Genomic DNA, 16574 nt, shown 5'->3' on the forward strand with positions numbered 1-16574 from the left:
AAATCCATCCAAAACCTAAAAAAATTTAAATTTTTATATGAAAAACTTCTTTTGCCCATATCTCCTAAACTAAGCGTCCTAGAGCGAAAAGGACTTTAATTCGTGACCTCCCCCAAAAAATTGAAAAATCCACCCAAAACCTAAAAAAATTGAAATTTTTATATGAAAAACTTCTTTTGCCCATATCTCCTTAAATATGCGTCCTAGAGCGAAAAGGACTTTAATTCGTGACCTCCCGCAAAAAATTGAAAAATCCATCCAAAATCTAAAAAAATTTAAATTTTTATATGAAAAACTTCTTTTGCCCATATCTCCTAAACTAAGCGTCCTAGAGCGAAAAGGACTTTAATTCGTGACCACCCCCAAAAAATTGAAAAATCCACCCAAAACCTAAAAAAATTGAAATTTTTATATGAAAAACTTCTTTTGCCCATATCTCCTTAAATATGCGTCCTAGAGCGAAAAGGACTTTAATTCGTGACCACCCCAAAAAAATTGAAAAATCCACCCAAAACCTAAAAAAATTGAAATTTTTATATGAAAAACTTCTTTTGCCCATATCCCCTAAACTAAGCGTCCTAGAGCGAAAAGGACTTTAATTCGTGACCACCCCCAAAAAATTGAAAAATCCACCCAAAACCTAAAAAAATTGAATTTTTTATATGAAAAACCTCTTTTGCCCATATCTCCTTAAATATGCGTCCTAGAGCGAAAAGGACTTTAATTCGTGACATCCCCCAAAAAATTGAAAAATCCACCCAAAACCTAAAAAAATTGAAATTTTTATATGAAAAACTTCTTTTGCCCATATCTCCTTAAATATGCGTCCTAGAGCGAAAAGGACTTTAATTCGTGACCACCCCAAAAAATTGAAAAATCCACCCAAAACCTAAAAAAATTGAAATTTTTATACGAAAAACTTCTTTTGCCCATATCTCCTTAAATATGCGTCCTAGAGCGAAAAGGACTTTAATTCGTGACCTCCCCCAAAAAATTGAAAAATCCACCCAAAACCTAAAAAAATTGAAATTTTTATATGAAAAACTTCTTTTGCCCATATCTCCTTAAATATGCGTCCTAGAGCGAAAAGGACTTTAATTCGTGACCTCCCCCAAAAAATTGAAAAATCCATCCAAAACCTAAAAAAATTTAAATTTTTATATGAAAAACTTCTTTTGCCCATATCTCCTAAACTAAGCGTCCTAGAGCGAAAAGGACTTTAATTCGTGACCACCCCCAAAAAATTGAAAAATCCACCCAAAACCTAAAAAAATTGAAATTTTTATATGAAAAACTTCTTTTGCCCATATCTCCTTAAATATGCGTCCTAGAGCGAAAAGGACTTTAATTCGTGACCACCCCAAAAAAATTGAAAAATCCACCCAAAACCTAAAAAAATTGAAATTTTTATATGAAAAACTTCTTTTGCCCATATCTCCTAAACTAAGCGTCCTAGAGCGAAAAGGACTTTAATTCGTGACCACCCCCAAAAAATTGAAAAATCCACCCAAAACCTAAAAAAATTGAATTTTTTATATGAAAAACCTCTTTTGCCCATATCTCCTTAAATATGCGTCCTAGAGCGAAAAGGACTTTAATTCGTGACATCCCCCAAAAAATTGAAAAATCCACCCAAAACCTAAAAAAATTGAAATTTTTATATGAAAAACTTCTTTTGCCCATATCTCCTTAAATATGCGTCCTAGAGCGAAAAGGACTTTAATTCGTGACCACCCCAAAAAATTGAAAAATCCACCCAAAACCTAAAAAATTGAAATTTTTATACGAAAAACTTCTTTTGCCCATATCTCCTTAAATATGCGTCCTAGAGCGAAAAGGACTTTAATTCGTGACCACCCCAAAAAAATTGAAAAATCCACCCAAAACCTAAAAAAATTGAAATTTTTATACGAAAAACTTCTTTTGTCCATATCTCCTTAAATATGCGTCCTAGAGCGAAAAGGACTTTAATTCGTGACACCCCCAAAAAATTGAAAAATCCACCCAAAACCTAAAAAAAAATGAAATTTTTATATGAAAAACTTCTTTTGCCCATATCTCCTTAAATATGCGTCCTAGAGCGAAAAGGACTTTAATTCGTGACATCCCCCAAAAAATTGAAAAATCCACCCAAAACCTAAAAAAATTGAAATTTTTATATGAAAAACTTCTTTTGCCCATATCTCCTTAAATATGCGTCCTAGAGCGAAAAGGACTTTAATTCGTGACCACCCCAAAAAAATTGAAAAATCCACCCAAAACCTAAAAAAATTTAAATTTTTATATGAAAAACTTCTTTTGCCCATATCTCCTAAACTAAGCGTCCTAGAGCGAAAAGGACTTTAATTCGTGACCACACCCAAAAAATTGAAAAATCCACCCAAAACCTAAAAAAATTGAAATTTTTATACGAAAAACTTCTTTTGTCCATATCTCCTTAAATATGCGTCCTAGAGCGAAAAGGACTTTAATTCGTGACACCCCCAAAAAATTGAAAAATCCACCCAAAACCTAAAAAAATGAAATTTTTATATGAAAAACTTCTTTTGCCCATATCTCCTTAAATATGCGTCCTAGAGCGAAAAGGACTTTAATTCGTGACACCCCCAAAAAATTGAAAAATCCACCCAAAACCTAAAAAAATTGAAATTTTTATATGAAAAACTTCTTTTGCCCATATCTCCTTAAATATGCGTCCTAGAGCGGAAAGGACTTTAATTCGTGACCACCCCAAAAAAATTGAAAAATCCACCCAAAACCTAAAAAAATTTAAATTTTTATATGAAAAACTTCTTTTGCCCATATCTCCTAAACTAAGCGTCCTAGAGCGAAAAGGACTTTAATTCGTGACCACCCCAAAAAATTGAAAAATCCACCCAAAACCTAAAAAAATTGAAATTTTTATACGAAAAACTTCTTTTGCCCATATCTCCTTAAATATGCGTCCTAGAGCGAAAAGGACTTTAATTCGTGACACCCCCAAAAAATTGAAAAATCCACCCAAAACCTATAAAAATTGAAATTTTTATATGAAAAACTTCTTTTGCCCATATCTCCTTAAATATGCGTCCTAGAGCGAAAAGGACTTTAATTCGTGACCACCCCCAAAAAATTGAAAAATCCATCCAAAACCTAAAAAAATTTAAATTTTTATATGAAAAACTTCTTTTGCCCATATCTCCTTAAATATGCGTCCTAGAGCGAAAAGGACTTTAATTCGTGACCTCCCCCAAAAAATTGAAAAATCCATCCAAAACCTAAAAAAATTTAAATTTTTATATGAAAAACTTCTTTTGCCCATATCTCCTAAACTAAGCGTCCTAGAGCGAAAAGGACTTTAATTCGTGACCTCCCCCAAAAAATTGAAAAATCCACCCAAAACCTAAAAAAAATGAAATTTTTATATGAAAAACTTCTTTTGCCCATATCTCCTTAAATATGCGTCCTAGAGCGAAAAGGACTTTAATTCGTGACCTCCCCCAAAAAATTGAAAAATCCATCCAAAATCTAAAAAAATTTAAATTTTTATATGAAAAACTTCTTTTGCCCATATCTCCTAAACTAAGCGTCCTAGAGCGAAAAGGACTTTAATTCGTGACCACCCCCAAAAAATTGAAAAATCCACCCAAAACCTAAAAAAATTGAAATTTTTATATGAAAAACTTCTTTTGCCCATATCTCCTTAAATATGCGTCCTAGAGCGAAAAGGACTTTAATTCGTGACCACCCCAAAAAAATTGAAAAATCCACCCAAAACCTAAAAAAATTGAAATTTTTATATGAAAAACTTCTTTTGCCCATATCTCCTAAACTAAGCGTCCTAGTGCGAAAAGGACTTTAATTCGTGACCACCCCCAAAAAATTGAAAAATCCACCCAAAACCTAAAAAAATTGAATTTTTTATATGAAAAACCTCTTTTGCCCATATCTCCTTAAATATGCGTCCTAGAGCGAAAAGGACTTTAATTCGTGACATCCCCCAAAAAATTGAAAAATCCACCCAAAACCTAAAAAAATTGAAATTTTTATATGAAAAACTTCTTTTGCCCATATCTCCTTAAATATGCGTCCTAGAGCGAAAAGGACTTTAATTCGTGACCACCCCAAAAAATTGAAAAATCCACCCAAAACCTAAAAAAATTGAAATTTTTATACGAAAAATTTCTTTTGCCCATATCTCCTTAAATATGCGTCCTAGAGCGAAAAGGACTTTAATTCGTGACCACACCCAAAAAATTTAAAAATCCACCCAAAACCTAAAAAAATTTAAATTTTTATACGAAAAACTTCTTTTGTCCATATCTCCTTAAATATGCGTCCTAGAGCGAAAAGGACTTTAATTCGTGACACCCCCAAAAAATTGAAAAATCCACCCAAAACCTAAAAAAAAATGAAATTTTTATATGAAAAACTTCTTTTGCCCATATCTCCTTAAATATGCGTCCTAGAGCGAAAAGGACTTTAATTCGTGACCACCCCAAAAAATTGAAAAATCCACCCAAAACCTAAAAAAATTGAAATTTTTATACGAAAAACTTCTTTTGCCCATATCTCCTTAAATATGCGTCCTAGAGCGAAAAGGACTTTAATTCGTGACCTCCCCCAAAAAATTGAAAAATCCACCCAAAACCTAAAAAAATTGAAATTTTTATATGAAAAACTTCTTTTGCCCATATCTCCTTAAATATGCGTCCTAGAGCGAAAAGGACTTTAATTCGTGACCTCCCCCAAAAAATTGAAAAATCCATCCAAAATCTAAAAAAATTTAAATTTTTATATGAAAAACTTCTTTTGCCCATATCTCCTAAACTAAGCGTCCTAGAGCGAAAAGGACTTTAATTCGTGACCACCCCCAAAAAATTGAAAAATCCACCCAAAACCTAAAAAAATTGAAATTTTTATATGAAAAACTTCTTTTGCCCATATCTCCTTAAATATGCGTCCTAGAGCGAAAAGGACTTTAATTCGTGACCACCCCAAAAAAATTGAAAAATCCACCCAAAACCTAAAAAAATTGAAATTTTTATATGAAAAACTTCTTTTGCCCATATCTCCTAAACTAAGCGTCCTAGAGCGAAAAGGACTTTAATTCGTGACCACCCCCAAAAAATTGAAAAATCCACCCAAAACCTAAAAAAATTGAATTTTTTATATGAAAAACCTCTTTTGCCCATATCTCCTTAAATATGCGTCCTAGAGCGAAAAGGACTTTAATTCGTGACATCCCCCAAAAAATTGAAAAATCCACCCAAAACCTAAAAAAATTGAAATTTTTATATGAAAAACTTCTTTTGCCCATATCTCCTTAAATATGCGTCCTAGAGCGAAAAGGACTTTAATTCGTGACCACCCCAAAAAATTGAAAAATCCACCCAAAACCTAAAAAAATTGAAATTTTTATACGAAAAACTTCTTTTGCCCATATCTCCTTAAATATGCGTCCTAGAGCGAAAAGGACTTTAATTCGTGACCACACCCAAAAAATTGAAAAATCCACCCAAAACCTAAAAAAATTGAAATTTTTATACGAAAAACTTCTTTTGCCCATATCTCCTTAAATATGCGTCCTAGAGCGAAAAGGACTTTAATTCGTGACACCCCCAAAAAATTGAAAAATCCACCCAAAACCTAAAAAAAATGAAATTTTTATATGAAAAACTTCTTTTGCCCATATCTCCTTAAATATGCGTCCTAGAGCGAAAAGGACTTTCATTCGTGACCACCCCAAAAAATTGAAAAATCCACCCAAAACCTAAAAAAATTGAAATTTTTATACGAAAAACTTCTTTTGCCCATATCTCCTTAAATGTGCGTCCTAGAGCGAAAAGGACTTTAATACGTGACACCCCCAAAAAATTGAAAAATCAACCCAAAACCTAAAAAAATTGAAATTTTTATATGAAAAACTTCTTTTGCCCATATCTCCTTAAATATGCGTCCTAGAGCGAAAAGGACTTTAATTCGTGACCTCCCCAAAAAATTGAAAAATCCACCCAAAACCTAAAAAAATTGAAATTTTTATATGAAAAACTTCTTTTGCCCATATCTCCTTAAATATGCGTCCTAGAGCGAAAAGGACTTTAATTCGTGACCACCCCCAAAAAATTGAAAAATCCATCCAAAACCTAAAAAAATTTAAATTTTTATATGAAAAACTTCTTTTGCCCATATCTCCTAAACTAAGCGTCCTAGAGCGAAAAGGACTTTAATTCGTGACCTCCCCCAAAAAATTGAAAAATCCATCCAAAATCTAAAAAAATTTTAATTTTTATATGAAAAACTTCTTTTGCCCATATCTCCTAAACTAAGCGTCCTAGAGCGAAAAGGACTTTAATTCGTGACCACCCCCAAAAAATTGAAAAATCCACCCAAAACCTAAAAAAATTGAAATTTTTATATGAAAAACTTCTTTTGCCCATATCTCCTTAAATATGCGTCCTAGAGCGAAAAGGACTTTAATTCGTGACACCCCCAAAAAATTGAAAAATCCACCCAAAACCTAAAAATAAAAAAAAAATGTATATGAAAAACTTCTTTTGCCCATATCTCCTTAAATATGCGTCCTAGAGCGAAAAGGACTTTAATTCGTGACCACCCCAAAAAATTGAAAAATCCACCCAAAACCTAAAAAAATTGAAATTTTTATACGAAAAACTTCTTTTGCCCATATCTCCTTAAATATGCGCCCTAGAGCGAAAAGGACTTTAATTCGTGACCACCCCCAAAAAATTGAAAAATCCACCCAAAACCTAAAAAAATTGAAATTTTTATATGAAAAACTTCTTTTGCCCATATCTCCTTAAATATGCGTCCTAGAGCGAAAAGGACTTTAATTCGTGACCTCCCCCAAAAAATTGAAAAATCCACCCAAAACCTAAAAAAATTGAAATTTTTATATGAAAAACTTCTTTTGCCCATATCTCCTTAAATATGCGTCCTAGAGCGAAAAGGACTTTAATTCGTGACCTCCCCCAAAAAATTGAAAAATCCATCCAAAACCTAAAAAAATTTAAATTTTTATATGAAAAACTTCTTTTGCCCATATCTCCTAAACTAAGCGTCCTAGAGCGAAAAGGACTTTAATTCGTGACCACCCCCAAAAAATTGAAAAATCCACCCAAAACCTAAAAAAATTGAAATTTTTATATGAAAAACTTCTTTTGCCCATATCTCCTTAAATATGCGTCCTAGAGCGAAAAGGACTTTAATTCGTGACCACCCCAAAAAAATTGAAAAATCCACCCAAAACCTAAAAAAATTGAAATTTTTATATGAAAAACTTCTTTTGCCCATATCTCCTAAACTAAGCGTCCTAGAGCGAAAAGGACTTTAATTCGTGACCACCCCCAAAAAATTGAAAAATCCACCCAAAACCTAAAAAAATTGAATTTTTTATATGAAAAACCTCTTTTGCCCATATCTCCTTAAATATGCGTCCTAGAGCGAAAAGGACTTTAATTCGTGACATCCCCCAAAAAATTGAAAAATCCACCCAAAACCTAAAAAAATTGAAATTTTTATATGAAAAACTTCTTTTGCCCATATCTCCTTAAATATGCGTCCTAGAGCGAAAAGGACTTTAATTCGTGACCACCCCAAAAAATTGAAAAATCCACCCAAAACCTAAAAAATTGAAATTTTTATACGAAAAACTTCTTTTGCCCATATCTCCTTAAATATGCGTCCTAGAGCGAAAAGGACTTTAATTCGTGACCACACCCAAAAAATTGAAAAATCCACCCAAAACCTAAAAAAATTGAAATTTTTATACGAAAAACTTCTTTTGTCCATATCTCCTTAAATATGCGTCCTAGAGCGAAAAGGACTTTAATTCGTGACACCCCCAAAAAATTGAAAAATCCACCCAAAACCTAAAAAAATGAAATTTTTATATGAAAAACTTCTTTTGCCCATATCTCCTTAAATATGCGTCCTAGAGCGAAAAGGACTTTAATTCGTGACATCCCCCAAAAAATTGAAAAATCCACCCAAAACCTAAAAAAATTGAAATTTTTATATGAAAAACTTCTTTTGCCCATATCTCCTTAAATATGCGTCCTAGAGCGAAAAGGACTTTAATTCGTGACCACCCCAAAAAAATTGAAAAATCCACCCAAAACCTAAAAAAATTGAAATTTTTATATGAAAAACTTCTTTTGCCCATATCTCCTTAAATATGCGTCCTAGAGCGGAAAGGACTTTAATTCGTGACCACCCCAAAAAAATTGAAAAATCCACCCAAAACCTAAAAAAATTGAAATTTTTATACGAAAAACTTCTTTTGTCCATATCTCCTTAAATATGCGTCCTAGAGCGAAAAGGACTTTAATTCGTGACACCCCCAAAAAATTGAAAAATCCACCCAAAACCTAAAAAAAATGAAATTTTTATATGAAAAACTTCTTTTGCCCATATCTCCTTAAATATGCGTCCTAGAGCGAAAAGGACTTTAATTCGTGACACCCCCAAAAAATTGAAAAATCCACCCAAAACCTAAAAAAATTGAAATTTTTATATGAAAAACTTCTTTTGCCCATATCTCCTTAAATATGCGTCCTAGAGCGAAAAGGACTTTAATTCGTGACCACCCCAAAAAAATTGAAAAATCCACCCAAAACCTAAAAAAATTTAAATTTTTATATGAAAAACTTCTTTTGCCCATATCTCCTAAACTAAGCGTCCTAGAGCGAAAAGGACTTTAATTCGTGACCACCCCAAAAAATTGAAAAATCCACCCAAAACCTAAAAAAATTTAAATTTTTATACGAAAAACTTCTTTTGCCCATATCTCCTTAAATATGCGTCCTAGAGCGAAAAGGACTTTAATTCGTGACACCCCCAAAAAATTGAAAAATCCACCCAAAACCTATAAAAATTGAAATTTTTATATGAAAAACTTCTTTTGCCCATATCTCCTTAAATATGCGTCCTAGAGCGAAAAGGACTTTAATTCGTGACCACCCCCAAAAAATTGAAAAATCCACCCAAAACCTAAAAAAATTTAAATTTTTATATGAAAAACTTCTTTTGCCCATATCTCCTTAAATATGCGTCCTAGAGCGAAAAGGACTTTAATTCGTGACCTCCCCCAAAAAATTGAAAAATCCATCCAAAACCTAAAAAAAATTTAAATTTTTATATGAAAAACTTCTTTTGCCCATATCTCCTAAACTAAGCGTCCTAGAGCGAAAAGGACTTTAATTCGTGACCTCCCCCAAAAAATTGAAAAATCCACCCAAAACCTAAAAAAAATGAAATTTTTATATGAAAAACTTCTTTTGCCCATATCTCCTTAAATATGCGTCCTAGAGCGAAAAGGACTTTAATTCGTGACCTCCCCCAAAAAATTGAAAAATCCATCCAAAATCTAAAAAAATTTAAATTTTTATATGAAAAACTTCTTTTGCCCATATCTCCTAAACTAAGCGTCCTAGAGCGAAAAGGACTTTAATTCGTGACCACCCCCAAAAAATTGAAAAATCCACCCAAAACCTAAAAAAATTGAAATTTTTATATGAAAAACTTCTTTTGCCCATATCTCCTTAAATATGCGTCCTAGAGCGAAAAGGACTTTAATTCGTGACCACCCCAAAAAAATTGAAAAATCCACCCAAAACCTAAAAAAATTGAAATTTTTATATGAAAATCTTCTTTTGCCCATATCTCCTAAACTAAGCGTCCTAGAGCGAAAAGGACTTTAATTCGTGACCACCCCCAAAAAATTGAAAAATCCACCCAAAACCTAAAAAAATTGAATTTTTTATATGAAAAACCTCTTTTGCCCATATCTCCTTAAATATGCGTCCTAGAGCGAAAAGGACTTTAATTCGTGACATCCCCCAAAAAATTGAAAAATCCACCCAAAACCTAAAAAAATTGAAATTTTTATATGAAAAACTTCTTTTGCCCATATCTCCTTAAATATGCGTCCTAGAGCGAAAAGGACTTTAATTCGTGACCACCCCAAAAAATTGAAAAATCCACCCAAAACCTAAAAAAATTGAAATTTTTATACGAAAAATTTCTTTTGCCCATATCTCCTTAAATATGCGTCCTAGAGCGAAAAGGACTTTAATTCGTGACCACACCCAAAAAATTTAAAAATCCACCCAAAACCTAAAAAAATTTAAATTTTTATACGAAAAACTTCTTTTGTCCATATCTCCTTAAATATGCGTCCTAGAGCGAAAAGGACTTTAATTCGTGACACCCCCAAAAAATTGAAAAATCCACCCAAAACCTAAAAAAAAATGAAATTTTTATATGAAAAACTTCTTTTGCCCATATCTCCTTAAATATGCGTCCTAGAGCGAAAAGGACTTTAATTCGTGACCACCCCAAAAAATTGAAAAATCCACCCAAAACCTAAAAAAATTGAAATTTTTATACGAAAAACTTCTTTTGCCCATATCTCCTTAAATATGCGTCCTAGAGCGAAAAGGACTTTAATTCGTGACCTCCCCCAAAAAATTGAAAAATCCACCCAAAACCTAAAAAAATTGAAATTTTTATATGAAAAACTTCTTTTGCCCATATCTCCTTAAATATGCGTCCTAGAGCGAAAAGGACTTTAATTCGTGACCTCCCCCAAAAAATTGAAAAATCCATCCAAAATCTAAAAAAATTTAAATTTTTATATGAAAAACTTCTTTTGCCCATATCTCCTAAACTAAGCGTCCTAGAGCGAAAAGGACTTTAATTCGTGACCACCCCCAAAAAATTGAAAAATCCACCCAAAACCTAAAAAAATTGAAATTTTTATATGAAAAACTTCTTTTGCCCATATCTCCTTAAATATGCGTCCTAGAGCGAAAAGGACTTTAATTCGTGACCACCCCAAAAAAATTGAAAAATCCACCCAAAACCTAAAAAAAATGAAATTTTTATATGAAAAACTTCTTTTGCCCATATCTCCTAAACTAAGCGTCCTAGAGCGAAAAGGACTTTAATTCGTGACCACCCCCAAAAAATTGAAAAATCCACCCAAAACCTAAAAAAATTGAATTTTTTATATGAAAAACCTCTTTTGCCCATATCTCCTTAAATATGCGTCCTAGAGCGAAAAGGACTTTAATTCGTGACATCCCCCAAAAAATTGAAAAATCCACCCAAAACCTAAAAAAATTGAAATTTTTATATGAAAAACTTCTTTTGCCCATATCTCCTTAAATATGCGTCCTAGAGCGAAAAGGACTTTAATTCGTGACCACCCCAAAAAATTGAAAAATCCACCCAAAACCTAAAAAAATTGAAATTTTTATACGAAAAACTTCTTTTGCCCATATCTCCTTAAATATGCGTCCTAGAGCGAAAAGGACTTTAATTCGTGACCACACCCAAAAAATTGAAAAATCCACCCAAAACCTAAAAAAATTGAAATTTTTATACGAAAAACTTCTTTTGCCCATATCTCCTTAAATATGCGTCCTAGAGCGAAAAGGACTTTAATTCGTGACACCCCCAAAAAAATTGAAAAATCCACCCAAAACCTAAAAAAAATGAAATTTTTATATGAAAAACTTCTTTTGCCCATATCTCCTTAAATATGCGTCCTAGAGCGAAAAGGACTTTCATTCGTGACCACCCCAAAAAATTGAAAAATCCACCCAAAACCTAAAAAAATTGAAATTTTTATATGAAAAACTTCTTTTGCCCATATCTCCTTAAATATGCGTCCTAGAGCGAAAAGGACTTTAATTCGTGACCACCCCCAAAAAATTGAAAAATCCATCCAAAACCTAAAAAAATTTAAATTTTTATATGAAAAACTTCTTTTGCCCATATCTCCTAAACTAAGCGTCCTAGAGCGAAAAGGACTTTAATTCGTGACCTCCCCCAAAAAATTGAAAAATCCATCCAAAATCTAAAAAAATTTTAATTTTTATATGAAAAACTTCTTTTGCCCATATCTCCTAAACTAAGCGTCCTAGAGCGAAAAGGACTTTAATTCGTGACCACCCCCAAAAAATTGAAAAATCCACCCAAAACCTAAAAAAATTGAAATTTTTATATGAAAAACTTCTTTTGCCCATATCTCCTTAAATATGCGTCCTAGAGCGAAAAGGACTTTAATTCGTGACACCCCCAAAAAATTGAAAAATCCACCCAAAACCTAAAAATAAAAAAAAAAATTTATATGAAAAACTTCTTTTGCCCATATCTCCTTAAATATGCGTCCTAGAGCGAAAAGGACTTTAATTCGTGACCACCCCAAAAAATTGAAAAATCCACCCAAAACCTAAAAAAATTGAAATTTTTATACGAAAAACTTCTTTTGCCCATATCTCCTTAAATATGCGCCCTAGAGCGAAAAGGACTTTAATTCGTGACCACCCCCAAAAAATTGAAAAATCCACCCAAAACCTAAAAAAATTGAAATTTTTATATGAAAAACTTCTTTTGCCCATATCTCCTTAAATATGCGTCCTAGAGCGAAAAGGACTTTAATTCGTGACCTCCCCCAAAAAATTGAAAAATCCACCCAAAACCTAAAAAAATTGAAATTTTTATATGAAAAACTTCTTTTGCCCATATCTCCTTAAATATGCGTCCTAGAGCGAAAAGGACTTTAATTCGTGACCTCCCCCAAAAAATTGAAAAATCCATCCAAAACCTAAAAAAATTTAAATTTTTATATGAAAAACTTCTTTTGCCCATATCTCCTAAACTAAGCGTCCTAGAGCGAAAAGGACTTTAATTCGTGACCACCCCCAAAAAATTGAAAAATCCACCCAAAACCTAAAAAAATTGAAATTTTTATATGAAAAACTTCTTTTGCCCATATCTCCTTAAATATGCGTCCTAGAGCGAAAAGGACTTTAATTCGTGACCACCCCAAAAAAATTGAAAAATCCACCCAAAACCTAAAAAAATTGAAATTTTTATATGAAAAACTTCTTTTGCCCATATCTCCTAAACTAAGCGTCCTAGAGCGAAAAGGACTTTAATTCGTGACCACCCCCAAAAAATTGAAAAATCCACCCAAAACCTAAAAAAATTGAATTTTTTATATGAAAAACCTCTTTTGCCCATATCTCCTTAAATATGCGTCCTAGAGCGAAAAGGACTTTAATTCGTGACATCCCCCAAAAAATTGAAAAATCCACCCAAAACCTAAAAAAATTGAAATTTTTATATGAAAAACTTCTTTTGCCCATATCTCCTTAAATATGCGTCCTAGAGCGAAAAGGACTTTAATTCGTGACCACCCCAAAAAATTGAAAAATCCACCCAAAACCTAAAAAATTGAAATTTTTATACGAAAAACTTCTTTTGCCCATATCTCCTTAAATATGCGTCCTAGAGCGAAAAGGACTTTAATTCGTGACCACACCCAAAAAATTGAAAAATCCACCCAAAACCTAAAAAAATTGAAATTTTTATACGAAAAACTTCTTTTGTCCATATCTCCTTAAATATGCGTCCTAGAGCGAAAAGGACTTTAATTCGTGACACCCCCAAAAAATTGAAAAATCCACCCAAAACCTAAAAAAAATGAAATTTTTATATGAAAAACTTCTTTTGCCCATATCTCCTTAAATATGCGTCCTAGAGCGAAAAGGACTTTAATTCGTGACATCCCCCAAAAAATTGAAAAATCCACCCAAAACCTAAAAAAATTGAAATTTTTATATGAAAAACTTCTTTTGCCCATATCTCCTTAAATATGCGTCCTAGAGCGAAAAGGACTTTAATTCGTGACCACCCCAAAAAAATTGAAAAATCCACCCAAAACCAAAAAAAATTTAAATTTTTATATGAAAAACTTCTTTTGCCCATATCTCCTAAACTAAGCGTCCTAGAGCGAAAAGGACTTTAATTCGTGACCACACCCAAAAATTGAAAAATCCACCCAAAACCTAAAAAAATTGAAATTTTTATACGAAAAACTTCTTTTGTCCATATCTCCTTAAATATGCGTCCTAGAGCGAAAAGGACTTTAATTCGTGACACCCCCAAAAAATTGAAAAATCCACCCAAAACCTAAAAAAAATGAAATTTTTATATGAAAAACTTCTTTTGCCCATATCTCCTTAAATATGCGTCCTAGAGCGAAAAGGACTTTAATTCGTGACACCCCCAAAAAATTGAAAAATCCACCCAAAACCTAAAAAAATTGAAATTTTTATATGAAAAACTTCTTTTGCCCATATCTCCTTAAATATGCGTCCTAGAGCGAAAAGGACTTTAATTCGTGACCACCCCAAAAAAATTGAAAAATCCACCCAAAACCTAAAAAAATTTAAATTTTTATATGAAAAACTTCTTTTGCCCATATCTCCTAAACTAAGCGTCCTAGAGCGAAAAGGACTTTAATTCGTGACCACCCCAAAAAATTGAAAAATCCACCCAAAACCTAAAAAAATTTAAATTTTTATACGAAAAACTTCTTTTGCCCATATCTCCTTAAATATGCGTCCTAGAGCGAAAAGGACTTTAATTCGTGACACCCCCAAAAAATTGAAAAATCCACCCAAAACCTATAAAAATTGAAATTTTTATATGAAAAACTTCTTTTGCCCATATCTCCTTAAATATGCGTCCTAGAGCGAAAAGGACTTTAATTCGTGACCACCCCCAAAAAATTGAAAAATCCACCCAAAACCTAAAAAAATTTAAATTTTTATATGAAAAACTTCTTTTGCCCATATCTCCTTAAATATGCGTCCTAGAGCGAAAAGGACTTTAATTCGTGACCTCCCCCAAAAAATTGAAAAATCCATCCAAAACCTAAAAAAATTTAAATTTTTATATGAAAAACTTCTTTTGCCCATATCTCCTAAACTAAACGTCCTAGAGCGAAAAGGACTTTAATTCGTGACCTCCCCCAAAAAATTGAAAAATCCACCCAAAACCTAAAAAAAATGAAATTTTTATATGAAAAACTTCTTTTGCCCATATCTCCTTAAATATGCGTCCTAGAGCGAAAAGGACTTTAATTCGTGACCTCCCCCAAAAAATTGAAAAATCCATCCAAAATCTAAAAAAATTTAAATTTTTATATGAAAAACTTCTTTTGCCCATATCTCCTAAACTAAGCGTCCTAGAGCGAAAAGGACTTTAATTCGTGACCACCCCCAAAAAATTGAAAAATCCACCCAAAACCTAAAAAAATTGAAATTTTTATATGAAAAACTTCTTTTGCCCATATCTCCTTAAATATGCGTCCTAGAGCGAAAAGGACTTTAATTCGTGACCACCCCAAAAAAATTGAAAAATCCACCCAAAACCTAAAAAAATTGAAATTTTTATATGAAAAACTTCTTTTGCCCATATCTCCTAAACTAAGCGTCCTAGAGCGAAAAGGACTTTAATTCGTGACCACCCCCAAAAAATTGAAAAATCCACCCAAAACCTAAAAAAATTGAATTTTTTATATGAAAAACCTCTTTTGCCCATATCTCCTTAAATATGCGTCCTAGAGCGAAAAGGACTTTAATTCGTGACATCCCCCAAAAAATTGAAAAATCCACCCAAAACCTAAAAAAATTGAAATTTTTATATGAAAAACTTCTTTTGCCCATATCTCCTTAAATATGCGTCCTAGAGCGAAAAGGACTTTAATTCGTGACCACCCCAAAAAATTGAAAAATCCACCCAAAACCTAAAAAAATTGAAATTTTTATACGAAAAATTTCTTTTGCCCATATCTCCTTAAATATGCGTCCTAGAGCGAAAAGGACTTTAATTCGTGACCACACCCAAAAAATTTAAAAATCCACCCAAAACCTAAAAAAATTTAAATTTTTATACGAAAAACTTCTTTTGTCCATATCTCCTTAAATATGCGTCCTAGAGCGAAAAGGACTTTAATTCGTGACACCCCCAAAAAATTGAAAAATCCACCCAAAACCTAAAAAAAAATGAAATTTTTATATGAAAAACTTCTTTTGCCCATATCTCCTTAAATATGCGTCCTAGAGCGAAAAGGACTTTAATTCGTGACCACCCCAAAAAATTGAAAAATCCACCCAAAACCTAAAAAAATTGAAATTTTTATACGAAAAACTTCTTTTGCCCATATCTCCTTAAATATGCGTCCTAGAGCGAAAAGGACTTTAATTCGTGACCTCCCCCAAAAAATTGAAAAATCCACCCAAAACCTAAAAAAATTGAAATTTTTATATGAAAAACTTCTTTTGCCCATATCTCCTTAAATGTGCGTCCTAGAGCGAAAAGGACTTTAATTCGTGACCTCCCCCAAAAAATTGAAAAATCCATCCAAAATCTAAAAAAATTTAAATTTTTATATGAAAAACTTCTTTTGCCCATATCTCCTAAACTAAGCGTCCTAGAGCGAAAAGGACTTTAATTCGTGACCACCCCCAAAAAATTGAAAAATCCACCCAAAACCTAAAAAAATTGAAATTTTTATATGAAAAACTTCTTTTGCCCATATCTCCTTAAATATGCGTCCTAGAGCGAAAAGGACTTTAATTCGTGACCACCCCAAAAAAATTGAAAAATCCACCCAAAACCTAAAAAAAATGAAATTTTTATATGAAAAACTTCTTTTGCCCATATCTCCTAAACTAAGCGTCCTAGAGCGAAAAGGACTTTAATTCGTGACCACC

The sequence above is a fragment of the Haematobia irritans genome, chromosome 1 (genome assembly GCF_050003625.1).
Source record: "Haematobia irritans isolate KBUSLIRL chromosome 1, ASM5000362v1, whole genome shotgun sequence".
NCBI lineage: Eukaryota > Metazoa > Arthropoda > Insecta > Diptera > Muscidae > Haematobia > Haematobia irritans.